Below are 10,978 nucleotides of genomic sequence, written 5' to 3' on the forward strand. Positions count from 1 at the left end.
TTTCTGGGTTATGTCATCTTGTGTATTAATGGTTGGTTTTTATTTGCTATTTTTGGTTCTCTGTTCAAAGGACTCCCTTTAGCATGTTTTCTTGATTTTTTTTTTTTTCAGAGATTTCTTTGTTGGTGTAGAGGAATCCAACTGATTTTTGGAAGTTGATTTTATATCCTGCCACTATGCTGAATCTTTCAAATAGTTCCACTAATTTTCTTGCTGAGTCTTTAGAACTTTCTATGTATGGGATCATATCATCTGCAAATAGTAATAGTTTTATTTCTTCTTTACTAGTTTGTATTCTTTTTATTTCCTTTTCATGCCTTATTACCTGGCTAGGACTTCCAATGCAAGCTTGAACAGAAGAGATGATAGAGGGCATCCTTGTCTGTTTCCCTTTCATAAGGGTAATGCTTTCAGTCTCTCTCCATTGAGAATAATGTTAGATTTTTGTTTTGCATATCAACTCTTTATTATGTTGAGGAGTTTCCCTTCTATTCCTATTCTTCTGAGAGTCTTTTTTTATTATTTTTTTTAAATTAGGAATGGGTGTTGGATTTTATCAAATGCCTTTTGTGCCTGGATTCATATGATCATGTGGTATTTTTCTTTTATTTTACTTATGTGATGAATTACATTGATTGTTTTTCTAATATTGAACCATCCTTGTGTATCTGGTATGAATTACACTGGGTCATGATGTATTATTTTTTTTGATATGCTGTCAGAGTCTATTGGCTAGAATTTTGCTGAAGGTTTTTGTCTATAGATTCATGAGGGATATTGATCTGTAGTTTTCCTTTCTTGTGCTATCTTTGCCCAGTTTTGTTATCAAGGTTATATTTGCTTCATAAAATGAATTTGGGATGATTCAACCCTTTCCTATGTTCTAGAATAGTTTGAGTAGCATTGGTGTCAGCTCTTCTTCTCTCCAGTGAAGCTGTCTGGGTCAGAACTTTTTTTGTTGTTGGTATTTTTATGACCCGTTCAATTTCTTCTTTTGTTATGGGTCTGTTCAAATTTTCTACCTCATCTGTGTTAGTTAGGTAAGTAGTGTGTTTCTAAAAATCTATCCCTTTCTTCTACGTTTTCAACTTTATTGGAGTATGTTTATTGTTGTTATTGTTATGTGCCGTCAAGTTGGACCCGACTCATAGTACAGTGTTTCCTAATATCCTAATATTATTCTTTTTATTTTGGTTGGTTCTATTGTGGCATTGCCCATTTCATTTCTTATTCATCTTATTTTCAACTTCTTCTTCTTTTCCTTTGTTACATTGGCCAGTGGTTTGTCAATTTTATTAGTCTTTTTAAAGACCCAAACTCTAGTCTTGTTGATTCTATTGTTTTTGTTTTCTGTTTCATTCACTTATGCTCAAATCTTTATTATTTCTTTTCTTCTGGTGACTCTGACTTTTTTGCTGCTCTTTTTATAATTGTTGGAGGTGTTGGGTTAAGGTGTTGATTTTGGCTCTTTCTTCAGTTTTGATGTGTGCATTTATTGATACAATTGTTCTCTGATCATGGCTTTTGCTATGTTCCAAAGATATGTTGTGTTTTCACTCTCATTTGATTCAAGAAAATTTTTTATTTCATTTTTTATTTCTTCTGTTACCCAATGGGGGCTCTGGTGGCATAGTTTCTAAGGCATTTGACTGCTAACCAGAAGGCTAGCAGTTCAAACCCACCAGCCGCTCCTCAGAAGGAAGGTTGGGCAATCTACTTCTGTAGTGATATCGCCTTGGAAACCCAAGGAGAGGTCACTATGAGTCGGGAATGACTCAATGGCAGTTTGGTTTGGTATTACCCAGTAGCTTTTAAGGAGGGCATTCTTCACTTTCTATGTCTTTGCTCTTTTTCTGTTGATCTTCCTCTTGTTGATTTCTAATTTTATAGCATTGTGATTTGAGAAGATGCTTTGCGGTATTTCAATGTTTTAAAATTTATTGAGGCTTTCTTTATGGCCTAACATATGGTTTATCCTGGAGAATGTTTCATGTGTGCTAAAAAGAATGTATATTGTGCTGTTGTTGGGTAAAGTGCTCTGTATATGTGTATAAGATCACATTGGTTAATTGTATTGTTTAGTTCTTCTGTCTTTGTTGAGTTTCTTTCTAGTTGTCCTATCTTTCTTTGAAAGTGGTGTATTAAAGTCTCCTCCTACTACTGTAGAGTCATCTTTTTGTCCTTTAAATTCTGTTAAAGTTTGATTTGTATATTTTGGGACTCTATCATTGAGTGTGTAGATATTTATTATGGTTATGTTTTCTTGTTCAATTGATCCTTTAATCATTAATTATATAATGTCCTTCCTTTCTCTTCCAGTAATTTTTATCTTAAAGTCTATTTTATCAGAAATTAATATTTCAACTCCTGTTCTTTTGTCCTTGCCATTTGCTTGACATATACTTTTAGTTTTATTCTATTTTTGTCTTTGTGTCTAAGGTAAGTCTCTTGTAGACAGCATATTGATGGTCATTTTTTTTTCTATCCAGTCTGCAAGTCTCTGTCTCTTGATTGGTGTATTTAATCCATTTACATTCAGTGAAAGTACCAACATGTATAAATTTATTAGGGAGCTCTTGTTGCATAGTGCCTAAAGCATGTGACTGCTAACCAGAAGACTGGTGGTTGAAACCCATCAGCCACTCCTCAGAAGGAAGATGGGGCAATCTACTTCTATAGTGATACTGCCTCAGAAACCCAAGGAGAGGTCACTATGAGTCAGATCCAATTCGATGGCAGTGAGTTTGGTTTTTGGTTTATTTGTATGTGTGTGTGTGGTGTTGCCAATTTTGTTGTTCCATATAATTTTCTGTGCTGAGCTCATTTTGGTTTTGATTTTTTTAAAATCATTTCCTTCATTGCTGTTGTTCCAATACTCCCTAAATATTTGTGACTTTCCTCTTTTTTATTTTGTGCATCCATTTTCTTGAAATATCTCAGTTGGCCAATTCATGGAGTCTTGTTTTTCACCAGTGATCTCAGTGTTTCTTAGACTTCTTCCTTCAATATCATTCATTCTAGATCATATGCTACCTCCTGAAGTGGTTTAACATTGACCAATTCATTTGGTTCAGTGATTATATGTATTAATTCCATCTTACACAAGGAAAAAATATTTATAACAATTACAGTCCTCATTTCTGCAACTGGTCATATGGTCACAGATGATATTTAAAACTATCTTCTTCTACCACCCATTCTATATTACTTTGTCTTCAGCAAACACCTTTGCTGGTCATGGTTCTTTGCCTGGTGGGATGACACAAACCTCCATTCCTGAAGAGTCTGAGCCATTAATAATCATGTTAGAATTGGGTTGCTGTCATTTTCTATCAGCTTTAATCACAAGGCATGATAGTAATAAGAGACATCCTAAGGGATATTCTGTATACCAGACATACTCTTCTTTACCTCCATTTTGTAATATCAATCTGATTTCACCACGGTGATCAGGATCAGTCACACAAGCCAATGTGGTAACTCCCTTCTTAGCCTGTTGATCCAGAGACATGAAGAACACAAAGTAGCCAGGTGGCGTTCTTAACTTCCAGTTCAGTGGAATCACTGTTGTGTCTTCAGGTGGGAACACTCCTTCCTTTGAAACTCAGACCTCTAAACTCACAGACCTAGATCACAGTGATAGGAAGCAAACATTTTGTGAGTGGGTCACTGGGGGTAGTAGTGAGTTATGGCACTCCCATTTCCACCCCCTTTATTCCTGGACCTATGAATCTTGGACACAGTAGAAATAGCACCATATATTTGACACTGGTTTAGAGCTTATACAGACTCCTGGATAACTTTGTCCCAACCCTTAAAGATATTTCTACCTAGCTGGAGCCGCAGTTGTTTCGTCAGAAGGTCATTCCATGGTTATGTCAAGATAGGTGCTTCAAAATGATGAACATTGTAAGACCAGTAAATTCCATGAGCAAAGGCCCATTGCCACATTTCATTTGCTGTGGAGTCCCTTCATCTGAAACTATGTTGTTGTTGTTGTTGTTATGTGCCGTTGAATTGGTGCTGACTCATAACAACCCCTCCTTGGGTTTCCAAGGCAGTATCACTACAGAAGTAGATTGCCCCATCTTCATTCAGAGGAGTGGCTAGTGCATTGGAACCACCAGCCTTCTGGTCAGTATTCAAGTGCTTTAGGCACTACGCTACCAGAGCTCCTTCTGAAACTATACTGTGTTTGAGACCCAGACACTGAATAAACATTCTGTAAACCCATAGATGGTAGTTTTGGCAGAAGCATTGCATGCAAGGAAGGCCAATTCTTATCTAGAGTAAGTCTCTATCCAAGCAAGAACAAAATACTGCCCTTTCCATGATGGCAGTGGCCAATGTAATCAACCCACCACCAAGTTCCTACCTGATTGCTATGGCTCCATATCAGGGATTTGGTGTTGATCTCTTGTGCTGTCACATTGGGCATTCAGCAGTAGCTCTAGCCAACTCAGCCTTCATGAGTAGGTGTTTGTGTTGCTTGAGTCCCTGTTTATCCCTCATCCTGGCCCATGGTCACTTTGTTCATGAGACCATTGGAAAATTACAGGAGTGGCTGTGGAAAGAGGCTGATTGGTATTTGCAGAATGCACCATCCTATCTGCTTTGATTGTTAAAATTCTCTGCTAAGGTTCTCCTCTCCTTTGATGAGCATACATATGAGACTAAATATATTCACTTCTTTGGCCTCTTCAGAGATATTTATCCATATACCTCCTCCACATACCTCCTTGTCAGCAATTTTTCAATCATATTCCCTCCAAGTCAATGACCACCCAGACATACCATTGGCCACAGTCCATGAATCATATACAATCACACATTTGGCCATCTCTCCTTCCAAGCAATATGAACATCGAGGAATACTGCTCTAAATTTTGTTCCCTGGGAAGATTTCAATTTACCACTGTCCTTCAGGGAGGTCCCAGAAAGAGGCTGCAGCACTGCCAATCTCCGCTTCTGAGTGGTACCTGCATATCATGCAGAAACATCTGTAACCCCTAACATGTAAACGTTTTCCAATTAATCCAGAGTTATTGATATTCTTCCTTAATAGGACCAGTCAACATTATGTCAATGCAATGGACCACAAATGAGACATCTTGTGGAAGGGAAAGGTGATCAAGGTCTCTGTGGACTAAATTATGACATAGCACTGGAGAGTTGGTATACTTCTAAGTAAAACAGTGAAGTGCATTGGTGGTTTTGTCAGTGGAACAATAACTGCTTCTGGTGGTCCTTCAAAACCAGAATTAAGTAAAAGGCACTGGCCAGGTCAATATCCACATACCAAGTACCAGGAGATGTATTAATTTGCTCAAGCAATGAAACTACGTCAGGAACAGCAACTGTAATTCCAATTATTCCAGGAGTCACCCCTGGTTAAGTTTAGGATAATCCATTGTCATTCTCCAAGAGCCATCTTTTTTTTTTTTTTCACACAGGCCAGATAGGCAAGTTGAATGGAATAATGTGGTGGAAATCACTACCCCTGCATCATTCAAGTCCTTGGTGGTGGCCCTAATCTCTGCAATACCTCTAGGAATGAATATTGCTTTTCATTTATATTTTCTGAGGCAGAAGCAGTTTTAATGGCTTCCCCTTGGCTTTTCCTACCATAATAACACTTACTCAGCATATCAGATCCAATGTGGAAGGAAGTTCTGCAAGTTGCTGAGTATATCTTTCCTAATTATGCATTCTGGAACTGGAGTAATCATTACAAGATGGGTTTGGGAGCCACTGGACCTATTGTGAGATAGACTTGAGCTCCATTAATAAACTGACCTCCATACACCCCCTGCTTTGGAGCCATCCCAAACTGAGGTAGTAGAGTTGCTATCCCAGTGAGCCTGGAAGGTGTAGCTGAAGTCCAGGGCTGAGTGGCCTCCACCCAGAATACAAGAGCTACTCCAGAAAGCATAGCCTACACCTACAGTCTGGAGGGTGGAGCCATTACCCATATGGTCTCAGAGTACAGAGGAGTATTTTCAAACTTTGAGAGCTAATGTAATGTATTCTGCTGGGTTTTGGATTGCTAGGTGCCTGTTATGCTTTCTTTCCCTTGAATTTCTCCCATCTGTAATGAAAATGTCTACCTTGTGCTTATCCCACCATTGTACTTTGGAAATAGATAACTTGTAGTCTATATTTCACAAGTTCACAGATGAAGAGCAATTTTGCTCCAGTATAGAATATGCCTGAAGTCTCACCCCACCCATCTGTCATTTTATCATAATGTGGTGGCTTGCATGTTGCTGTGATGCCAGAAGCTATGTCAACAGTATTTCAAATACCAGCAGGGTCGCCCATGGTGGGCAGATTTCAGCAGAGCTTCCAGACTGGGAAGAAAAGATGGGGCCATCCACTTCTGAAAAACTGGACAATGAGAACCTTATGAATAGCAGTGAAACACTGTCTGATATAACACCAGAAGGTGAGCCCTCAGATTGGAAGGCACTCAAAATATGACTGGGGAAGAGCTGCCTCCTCAAAGTAGAGCCAACCCTAATGATGTGGATGGAATAAAGCTTTCAAGACTTTAATTTGCTGATGTGGCATGACTTAATATGAGAAGAAACAGCTGCAGATATTCATTAATAATCAGAATGTGGAATATATGAAGCATGAATCTAGGAAAATTGGACGTTGTCAAAAATGAAATGAAATGCATATAGATCAATATCCTAGGCATTAGTGAGCAGAAATAAACTGGCATTGGCCATTTTAAATCAGACAATCATATAGTCTACTGTGCTGGGAATGGCAAAATGGAGAGTGTGGTAATAAAAGTTGTGTGTCAACTTGGCTGAGCCATAGTTTTGAGAGCCTGGCCAGCATGATGCAGTCATTCCTCATGATGAGACTGAATGTAGTGTGATCAACTCCATGATAGAATGTAGTGTGAGCAACTCCATCAGTTATTCCTCATGATGAGACTGAATGTAGTGTGATCAACTCCATGGTAGCAGTGCATTAATTGCCTTTGGGATGTGGCCTGCTTACAGTATATGAGGGGATGTTTTGAGAAAAGTCTCAACCTTCTTGGCACATCTGGATCCTGCATTTGGTTGAGTCATCAGTGACTTGCCATGTTGCCTTCCAATCTTGGGACTGTTTCTGACTTGAACTTGTGGCCTACTGTGTTGCTTGGGCCTGTGCTATTTTACTGTTGACCTTGGGTTAATCAGCCTCAGCAGCCACTAGCTGCCTGAGTGAAGAAAGTCTCCAGCTTCAGTGGGCCAGGAGGAAGAGGCAGAGCTGAAGGCCAAGGTTGAGGGACTTTCACCCAGCCTCTAGAGCTGGCACTGTGAACTCAGACTTCTAGCCTTCTAAACTGTAAGAGAATAAATCCCTGTTTGTTAAAGTCATCCACTTGTGGTAATTCTGTTATAATAGTACTAGAGAACCAAAACAGGAATGGTGTCATATTCATTGTCAAAAGAACATGTCAAGATCTCTCCTGAAGTACAATGCTTTCAGTGATAGGATAATATCAGTACACCTACAAGGAAGGCTAGTTAATACTACTATTATTCAAATTTATGCACCAACCACTAAATCCAAAAATGAAGAACTTGAAGATTTTTACCAATTTCTGTTGTCTGAAATCAATCAAACATTCAATCAAGATGTATTGATAATTGCTGGTGACTAGAATGTGAAAGTTGGAAACAAAGAAAAAGCATTGGTAGTTGGAAAATATGACCTTGGTGATAGAAATAACGACAAAGGCCACATGATAGAATTTTGCAAGACCAAAGACTTATTCAATGCAAATATCTTTTTTCAATGCCACAAACAGTGACTATACATGTGGACCTCATCAGATGGACTACACAGGAATCAAATCTACTACATCTGTGGAAAGAGGCCACAGAGAAGCTCTACATAATCAGTCAGAACAAGTCCAGGAGCTGATTGTGCAACAGATCATCAATTGCTCATATGCAAGTTCAAGTTGAAGCTGAAGAAAATTAAAACAAGCCCATGAGAGACAAAATATGATCTTGATTATGTCCCACAGCATCTCTGAACTTAGAGATGCTCTGAAGAATAGATTCGATGCATTGAACACCAATGACCGAAGACCAGATGGGTTGTGGGATGACAACAAGAACATCATACATGAAGAAAACAAAAGGACAATAAAAAGACAAGAAAGGAAGAAAAGACCAAAATGGATGTCATAAGAGACTCTCAAACTTGCTCTTGAATGGAGAGTAGCTAAAGCAAATGGAAGAAGGGATGAAATAAAAGAGGTAAGTAGAATATGTTAAAGGGAGGCTCAAGTAGACAAAGACAAAGTAAAGTATTATAATGATATGTGACAACCATTTCTAATTGTATGTGCTGTAAGAATACAATTAGAAATCCAAAGGGATGAACACACTTGTCATTTTTTAAGCTGAAAGAACTGAAGAAAAAATTCAAGCTTTGATTTGCAATATTGAAAGGTTCTATAGTCAAAATATTGAATGATGCAGAAGCATCAAAAGACATGAAAGGACCAGAAGAACTAGAGGGTGCCCAGCTAAAACCGTCAACAATTTGGAAAGGAATCCTGGATAGAGTGGGAGAAAAATGTGGAGCAAAACTCAAAATCATAAAAAAGGTCAGCTTACTTGTCTGATAGACACTGGTGAATCTCCCGAGACTACGGCCCCTAGTCACCCTTCAGGTCTGGAATTGAACTTACTCCTGTGGCTTTCAGCCAAACAATAGACAGGTATATAAGGTGAATCTTTACACCAGGTAGATACACTTTTTTTTAAATTGTGATTTGGGTGAAAATTTATGGAGCATATTAATTTTCCATGCAGAGGTTCATACACATTTTGTCTCATGACATTAACTGCAGTTCACCACAGTGTAACAGCTCTCTTCTCACTTCCTCCCTGTAATTGCCTCTTCCCTGTGTCCTTCCTTCCCATGGACTCTTGATGCCTGAGCTGTCTCCCTGTGCAAATGCTGCCCTTCTGTTCTCCCATAATTGATTGTTCCAAGTAATGTATCTACCTGATGTAAATGTTCAGCCCATATGTCTGTTTATTATTTGGCTGGAAGCCACAGGAGTGGGTACAATTCCAGACCTGAAGGGTTGTTGTTGTTGTTGTTGTTTTTAGGTACCGTTGAGTCATCTCTGACTCATAGAAACCCTATACACAGCAGAACAAAACACTGCCTGGTCCTGTGCCAGCCTCACAATCCTTGCTATACCTGAGCCCATCATTGCAGCCACTGTGTCTATCCATCTCATTGAGGGCCTTCCCCTTCTTCATTGACCCTCCACTTTACCAAGCATGATATCCTTCTCCAGGGTATGGTTCTTTCTGACAACATGACTGTGGTAGTTAAGTTTGTGTGTCAATTTGGCTAGGCCTAGTTGAGTGGCTGGGGAGCTGGATGTAGTATTCCCCACGACGAGACTGGTAATTAGCTCCATGGTGGAATCTACTGTGAGCAGCTGAGTAGTTGCTTTAGGGATGTGGTCTGCTTCCTGTATATAGGGAGAAGCCTTGGGAAAAGGTCTCTAGCTTATGGGACACTTGAACCCTGCATGTAGTTGTGTCATTGTTCAGCAGCCTGCCATGCTCTGCTAACCTTGGGACTTTCAACAGACTTGAATTAATGGCCTGTCGTGTGGTTTGGTAACATTGGGATTGTGCCTTTTCACTTGTCAACCTTGGATTTGTCAGCCTCAGTAGCTAGCAACTGCCTGAGTGAAAAGATGCCTCTTAACTTCAGTGGGCTGGGAGCAAGAGGCAGAGCTGAAGCCCAAGGTCAAGGGGCTTTCACAACCCCTAGAGCCTGGCACTTTGAACTTGGACTTAAAGCCTCCAAACTGTAAGAATAAACTCTTGTTTGTTAAGACCATCCCATTTGTGGTATATTCCTGTCAGAATAGCACTAGGTAACTAGAACAATGACTAAAATAGGTGAGATGAAGTCTGGCTATTTGCACTTCCAAGGAGCATTCTGCCTGCACTTTTCAGGACAGAATTGTTAGTCCTTTTAGCAGACCATGGTACTCTTGCATTCTTCTCCAACACCAAAACTCAAAAGCATCAACTCTTCTTCGGTCTTATTAATTGACCAGCTCTCACATGCATAAGAGGAGATTGAAAATACCACAGCTTGGGTTAGTTGCACCTTAATCTTCAAAGAAACATCTTTGCTCTTCATCACTTGAAAGAGGTCTTTTGCAGCAGATTTGCCCAATGCAATATGTTGTCTGATATCTTGACAGCTGCTTGCATTGGTGTTGATTGTAGAACAAAGTAATATGAAATCCTTGACAACTTAAATCTTTTCTCCATTTATCTTGAAGCTGTTTATTGGACCAGTTGTGAGGATTTTTGTTTTCTTTGTACTGCAGACTGTAGTCTTTAATCTTCATCAGTAAGTGCTTCAAGTCGTCCTCACTTTTAACAAGCAAAGTTGTGTCATCTGCATATCACACGTTGTTAATGAGTCTTCCTCCAATCCCAATGCCATGTTTTTCTTCATATATCCCAGCTTCTTAGATTATTTGCTCAGCATACAAGTTGAATAAGTATGGTGAAAGGATACAACTTTGACTCACTCCCTTCTTGATTTTGAACCATGCAATATCCCCTTGTTCTGTTTGAATGAGAGCCTCCTGATCTGTGTACAGGTTCCTCATGAGTATAATTAAGTGTTTTGGAATTCCCATTTTTCTCAATGTTATCCACAATTTGTAATGATCCACACAATCAAATGTTTTCATGTAGTCAATAAAACTTAAGTAAACATCTTTTTCATATTCTTTGCTTTCAGCCAAAATCCATCTGACATCAGCAAGGATATCCCTCATTCCACGTTCTCTTCTGAATCCAACTTGCATTTCTGGAAGCTCTCTGTCAATACACTGCTGCAACCATTTTTGAATTATCTTCAGTAAGATTTTACTTGCATGTGATATTAATGATATTGTTCAATAAATTCC

This window comes from Orycteropus afer, unplaced genomic scaffold, assembly GCF_000298275.1.
Source record: "Orycteropus afer afer isolate SDZICR_OR568_19922 unplaced genomic scaffold, OryAfe1.0 scaffold00056, whole genome shotgun sequence".
NCBI lineage: Eukaryota > Metazoa > Chordata > Mammalia > Tubulidentata > Orycteropodidae > Orycteropus > Orycteropus afer.